The sequence below is a fragment of the Triticum aestivum genome, chromosome 1A, assembly GCF_018294505.1.
Source record: "Triticum aestivum cultivar Chinese Spring chromosome 1A, IWGSC CS RefSeq v2.1, whole genome shotgun sequence".
Lineage (NCBI taxonomy): Eukaryota > Viridiplantae > Streptophyta > Magnoliopsida > Poales > Poaceae > Triticum > Triticum aestivum.
This window is the reverse complement of record NC_057794.1, coordinates 99,491,713-99,499,238: the sequence shown is the minus strand read 5'-3', so window position 1 is coordinate 99,499,238 and position 7,526 is coordinate 99,491,713. Positions and strand designations below refer to the sequence as shown.

At 41.3% G+C, this 7,526-nt stretch overlaps 1 long non-coding RNA gene across 1 annotated transcript; it reads right to left on the bottom strand.

Moving 5' to 3' along the window:
• Positions 1–1,877: 1,877 nt before the first annotated feature.
• On the bottom strand, positions 1,878–6,864 carry LOC123102546 (uncharacterized). The gene is made up of 4 exons (XR_006449054.1): positions 3,335–6,864; positions 3,076–3,255; positions 2,374–2,577; positions 1,878–2,272 (listed from the first exon to the last, which is right to left on the bottom strand). It is a non-coding gene; the product is annotated as an uncharacterized lncRNA (long non-coding RNA).
• Between the last annotated feature and the right edge of the window lie 662 nt (positions 6,865–7,526).

The window sequence follows — 7,526 nt, the reverse complement described above, 5'->3', positions numbered from 1 at the left end:
CTACAGTGTCGCTCGCTCTTCAAGCCTCTCTCTCCCGCACAACACAACACCTAAACCTAAACCTAGGTCCCCCAGCCGTCGCCTGCTGCTGTAATATGCCCATGTTTTTATTTCAAATATTTATGTTTACATTGACTGCTCGTGGGGACGGGTTCCCCGTGGGTTTTGAAAACCCGACGGGTTTAGGGGACGGGCAAAAAACTTAACCCCGCGCACGTTGATGAGGACGGGGACGGGTTTGCAATTTTCTCGTGGGGATGGGTTTGGGCAAGCAAAACCCGGTGGGTTTCGTACCTGTTGCCATCTTGAGAGTAGCCAGGTTCGTATGAGATAGGTACACAGGACCATTTTGGAGCGTTTCTACGTATTTGAGGACCGTATCCGAGCAACTCATGAGTGCCAGGTTCGTATGAGATGGCAATGGGTCGGGTTTGGATCGGGTTGAACAATATCGAATCCATATCCATATCCATGAAGACAGTCTTTGCCCGCCCATGAAAAAATCCATGGGTGAAAAATTGTGTCCATGTCCAAATCCGATGGATATCCATATCCACTGGATATCCATTGGGTCCTCTCAAGACATGTAAATAAAACTTAACACAATATTAACATAAACTCTTCTATTCTTCACCTCCTGGCAGGCTAGGCTTCACTTATGGTAAATCAACATCCAGTAACAACCTAAGATCATTTAGTATTTTTCTAACAGATGAGAATGACGAGTCATTTAAGAAGGAGATAAAAATAAGGAAAGGGGTGTTGGAGTATGTTACAGAGGGGATTGACTGTCAACTTATAAAAGTTATGATGGGGATTGTGTGATTTCTTATGCATGGTTTAGACAAAAAAAGTGTAAAATTGTCGTGGGACATGTGAACATGGGCAGGGATGGAAGATTTTTTCCCATTAAGTCATACTATCGGGTCGGGTTTGGGTATATCCATGGGTACAAGATTATATCCATGCCCTACCCACGAATAATCGGATCGGGTTTGGGCACCGCCCATGGATACAAAATCATATACAAACCCTATCCATTCGGGTTGGATATCCATGGATATCCATGTTCATGGATAAAATTGCCATCCTTTACGTGCTAGATAGTACAAGTACCGTAGTTGCAATTATCTCCCAGCGGTACCGCCTCTCTCAAGTCCCCACATCGCAGCAAAATTTCTGTCAAGCAGGGCCCACGAGCGCCTCGATTCACCCCGGGCCATCATTCCCAGGGAGCTTAGAGTTTTAGCTGATACTCCCTCTGTTTTTATTTACTCCGCATATTAGCTTTGGTCAAAGTCAAACTTTGTAAACTTTGACAAAAATTTTAGACAAAAATATTAAGGTATACAATAACTCAGTCACATTAGATTGATTGTTGAATACACTTTCACATCGTATAGATTTGCTATTGTAAATGTTTATATTTTTTCCTATAAACTTGGTTAAAGTTTATGAAGTTTGACTTCAGTCAAACCTAATATGCAGAGTAAATAAAAACGGAGGGAGTACAAGGTCTCGCGTTCCTAGGACTCAATAGTAGCATCTCCCAGAACATTCTCTAGCAAAAGACACTTTCTTGTGTAAATCTCCGTCTAGTTTTTCGTTTCAACCTTATGTAATTCCAAAATGACCTTTAAGATGATTTCATTTCCGAGGGCTACAGTAGGGGTGTCGAATTTGGTAGGACAACCAATACCTAATTATACCTGGGTATACGCGATGGAAACATTGGATACTATTATAGCATTATAGCAGTACACTGAGCGTAAGAATTTAAAGAACATTACGGTGACGGAGTCAAGGGAATAGGTACAGGTTCCAACATAAGAACAGGTGACGGAGTCCACATAAGTGAATACATACAGGTTCCAACATAATGTAGGTTTGAGGACAGAGTTTCAACAGTTATACTATATAGATAGTAATAAGCTCTAAGAAATCTGCATAACTTATTAACCATCTGCTTCAAGACCAAGCTTTCCCTCGACAGACCTCAGTTTTTTCGTGTGCACACCATTAGCACCAGTGCAGTCGTGGCTTACTTTTCCAGCTACCACTGTGTGGCTCCTCTTTTGTTGTCCAGAAGATTTATCAGCCAAACGTTTGATTTTCGGAAGCAACTCCTTTATCCATCCAGGGTAAAGCTTAAGGATCCGAAGGCACTAATTTATTTTATTAGACAAAACATGTCAGAATCAACCTTTGCTCGTGCAGCTTCTGCTACAGCATCAGCAGCCATTATCTTCTCCACCACATCCTCGAGGAGCAGCTGTATCAAATGACACAAACATATATTCCATCAGTATCGCTGATTGATATCCATAATACAATTTTTCAAATATTAATTTATTCAAATACGAGTTTGTCTACCTTGATGGAGGGTTGCCATTCTTCCACCGCAATAGGGGTCAAAATCTTTGCCATAACTTCCGCATAGATCTTGTGATCCTCAATAAATTGGCTAATATCAGGAACCAGCTTCTCACACGTTTCACGCACCACCTTGGTAGCATGCTCCAGTATTGCATCACATCGATCCAACGAACCAACATAGGCTATGAAGTTTTTATCAATCTGCATTAACAAGAACATGATCAAAAGAAAAGCATTAACAGCAAATGATAATCCAAAGCAGCAGCATCAACAAACAAATAAACAAGTCTTGCAAATTAAATTCCTGATGTGATCTAACGAACCAACATAGGCTATGGAATTTTTATCAATCTGCATTAACAAGAACATGATCAAAAGAAATGCATTAACAACAAATGATAATCCAAAGCAGCAACACCAACAAACAAATAAACAAGTCTTGCAAATTAAATTCCTAAATGACATCATAGTAAGACACAGACGTAGAGATGCAAGATCTGTTCTCTCTGCATCATTGGGCCAACCAAACACCCATTTAATCAAACTGGCTTGGATTTCAAAGCAAAGTATAGTGGGATAATAACTAGCTAAATTACTACTGCCCATTAGCATGGCCACTTGTAGCCATACATAGAGTAAGCACAAACACAGAAAAATGTAACAAATAGGGTAAAACTGCAGGAAGGAACAGTTCTTTACTGCTTCTGGGGAAATATTGATTCCAAATTTATCCACACAATCCTTAAATCCTTGACATAATGGGAGAAGATACTCGCGAGTGCTGTTGTATTTTTCTTTGCGAACAAAATACGGCATCATGTTCCTTAACCCCCACATCAGTTCATGAATAACATCCTTGTCATCATAGCAATCAACTCCCTAGCAAGAAAAGGTTGCTGATAAGTAAATAGTAACCATTCATGTATATACAAACTACTAAAAAAGGTCCTCTACTGACCAGATTGGCCTTGATGATGGCATCTCTAAGATTTTCATCCTCGACAACCAGTTGTGGTATATGTTTGCAGTGCCTCCTGATTGAAAAGTAAGCCTCTCACCAGGACCGTTAGGACCCATCACAGCCGACTTGCCATCAACCTTGATGTACTCGAGAAAGAGGATAACCTGTTAAGGAAAGAGTAACAGAATGATAATATTAGATAGAAAGCTCAGGGAGTAGAAAACTTACTACAAATGGAACACACTAACACTGCACTTTCAACAGATTACTTCATTGTGTAATTTTGGTTACTTCATTGCTGTTATTTTGCAGTGTAGGGCATTTTTTATGTACTTTTAGTTGCAAACTGACTAACTCTTCAATGACGGTGATAGTCAAGGTAAAATGAGAACTCAAGCTAGCAGATGCATGGATTATAATGAATCCATGGTGCAATGCCAATAAGAGAGAACGACCAAAGCAACTGCTAATGAAAGCATGGTAGAATGAGGAGCAAGTGCTAATGAAAAGCATGGGAGAATAAGGAATACAAACTTCCACAGCAACGTTATCCATGATAAACCACGTCCAGAGTTTCTGCAGTAAGAGGTGAAGGATCATAAGAAGTACTACCTCTGTAAACTAATATAAAAGTGTTTAGATCACTACTTTAATGATCTAAACACTCTTATATTAGTTTACGGAGGGAGTAGAATTAAAGTGAGTGATTTGTAAGGACGGTTCAGAACTGGTTGCATGCATACCTGTGGTTCAGAACATATCCTACCATTAACACTGAACAAAGCAAAATCAGTGGGAGTATCCAGAATCACCACAGAAGCTTGATCTAGCGTCATCTCTTCTCTGTTCCGGCTCAAGAGAGCACAGCAAACAATGATGATTGGATGATAACAAAATAACAAGAAAACAAAAGGCAGAATAATAACAAGAAACAAAAAAAGAAGAAAACTGAGACCTCAAGAGCAGGCCTGTGCTGCTCGCCTAGCAGACCCTACCTGGTCCTCTTTTATTTAAGTAGGGCAACCAAACAAGTTCCTCCCAAGGCTGCGAACATAACCAGAAACAAAAAAGGATGTGTCTAGCCGGCGCCCAGCCGCACAGTATGATTAGCGAGCGGCCAGTTATTTAAGAAAAAATTTTGTCCCTTCTCCTAATTAGAAAATCTTTCTCATCTAATCCATTTTCCCGCAACGTATTAAATAGCAACACAGCCATATCTTTCGGTGCATGCACTTTGTTCTCCTATGCATTTATTTGTGGTTTCAGAATTTTAAAAAGGCATAACTTTTAATCCGCATATCAGAATTGCGATCTGTTTTCACAGTTGGAATCTTCGCGACGTGCTCTTCAAAACTAGATCCCGCATGGGTATGTTTCAACGAACTAGTCTTTCTGCCAACTAAACATCAATATGTGTGTAACTAGACTACATGCCGTGCCAACTGAGGATATGTGTGTGTCAATAGTCTTTCTGTCAACTAAAATCAATGTGTGTGCAACTAGACTACATTCCCTTGCCAACTGAGCATATGTGCGTGCCAATAGTCCTGCCAACTAAACATCAATGTGTGTGCAACTAGACTACATTGTCGCGCCAACTGAGCATATATATGTGTAACTAGTCATGTCAACTAAATATCAATGTGTGTGCAACTAGACTACATTGCGGCGTCAATTACGCATATGTGTGTGCAACTAGTGTCCTGCCAACTAAACATCAATATGTGTGCAATTAGACTAAATTACAAGCCAACTAAGCATATGTGTCTGCAACTAGTCCTTCTGGCAACTAAACATTAATGTGTGTGCAACTAGACTACATTATAAGCCAACTAAAACATCAATGTGTGTACAATTAGAATAAATTACAAGCCAACTGATTTTAAAAAAGTTGCACCATGTAGTACTAAAGTTGCACAATGCAGTATTTTAGTTGCACAATATAGCATCAAAGTTGGCATTAAAAAAATTTCATCGAAACATATCCATGCGGGATCTAGTTTTAAAGATCTCGTCGCGATGAATCCAACGGTGAAAACAGGACTGAATTCTGACGTGTGGTTTAAAAGATATGGCTTTAAAACAATTTGAAATCCCGAAATAAAAGTACGTGGATCTGTTTTCTCTAACTGATGAGACTAGTGTAAACACATTTAATGCCAGCACCAACATGCGCTACGAGACAAAAAATACACATGCATGTGTGTGACAGAGCGGCCGCTCGAGATGTCCAAATAGCGAGCGCGCACTTTTTAGTTTTCAGGAACAAAAAACTGGTTAATTCTGCGCACTCAAATAGGGTTAACTAGCTATCACATTGCCGTTGAACTAAAATCAATGGGGAACCAAACCATGTAATTGACTACATCAATAAATCAAAAGATCCAGGTAGAATGCAGTAAATCCAGTGTAACGCTACTTTGCATAGATCAGAACTGTCTATAATTGCATGCAATAGATTCAGATCCAGATCAGCAACAACAAGACTCCATAGCAAAAGAAGAAACAACTGCTAGTCAATGAGCCAGCAAGGCAAGCCGTGGCAGAGGGAAAGGCAGGTGCACGCGCTCGTGGCGGATGAATATATACCTCAGGGGCGACGGCGGCGGCGGCGGGCGTCTTGGCGGTTGAAGATGAACACGGCTAGGCGCGGATCTGGATCTGGATCTGGAGGTGTCCAACTCCACGATCAAGGCAAAAGGGCTTCCTCACCCTCGCCCAGTCGCCGTCGCGATCTTACCCGTCTCCTTGGATGGGGCAGTTAGGCGTTGTTTGGATAGCAAGTATTAGTAATGGATTTATAGAAAACAAGTTTTTAGCCGGTTTTTTGCAAAATCTGTTTTACTTACTTTTTTTACAAAAAATCAGTTTGTAGAAAAAGTTGTTTGGCTTTGGAAAGTGTAAAACAGCTCTAAGCAGTTCCTTGTTTTTTTTAGTATCAGTACAGACACAAGCACTCATATACACGCGCATACACTCACCCCTGTGAACGCACACACGCACATCCTACCCCTATGAGCACCTCCGAAAGACTGAGCCGGCACATCATCTTGAGATTTATGAAGTCACCGTAGGCACCTCGTCGTCGACGGGAACGTCTCCTCCCACTGAAAGCGCATCGCCGGAAATCCTGAAATAAATCCAGGAATAATGTGAGCACCAGGATTTGAACCCTGGTGGGTTAGGATACCACTGTCCACCTAACCATCTCAACCACAAGTTGATTCGCAAGCAGTTCCTTCTTTGGAGGATTCCATTCTCCCCTCATGAACGAAGTCGTCTTTTTCCCCATACTTCCGCGTTCAAAGCTGCATCTCCGATTGGTCCTCTGGTCGTCTCCTAGATGCCGCTACTCGTCTCCCCATGGGCCTCGACGACCTTACGCGCGGACGCCGGCGGCGCATGCGAGGGCGGGGACGCCGTGCTGCTCGTGCCATCCCGTCCGGTACCAGCTGGCCGAGGGCACATGGACTCGCTGCCATTGATGGCAAGCTGGCTAGTTTTGTGCCGCCCATGCATGTCAAACTCCTCCGACGGCTGGGCGCAGGGCCGGTCCTAAGATTTTGGGGGCCCGGGGCAAACCTAAAATCCGGGGCCCTTAGTAAACACATCATAGTAGTAAAAATAAATTTATGTATATATGAATATTTAGCAATAACACTCCAATGCATTCAAAATCAGTGTGCGTATCAAATAATTTATACATAATACCTTAAAAATTTCTTCTAACATTCCTTGATGCAAAGTCACTTATGATGGGGTCGATGTCAATCTCATCCAATAATTTCTTCTCGATGCATGATGTAGCCAAACCATTTAACCTCTCTTGAGTCATTGTTGACCTCAAATAATTCTTCAACAATTTTAGCTTTGAAAAGCTTCTTTCAGCCGATGTGACCGTCACAGGCATAGTAAATAAGATGCGATAAGCAATGAAGATATTTGGATAACAATCAACTTCTTTGACATGCCCAAAAATCTCCATGGCAGACATTACGCCATTTGGCAAAGTGAATCTCATAATCTTCAATTCAGAAATAAGATCATATACCTCTACATCAGATGAACCAATGATCTAATCCATCATGTGCTAAGGAACTCTGACTCCTGCTACTGCTAGACTTGAAGATCTTACAACAAAAGCAAAAAACTTTGTCAACACCTTCTGAATAAACTAGCCATTTTCTAT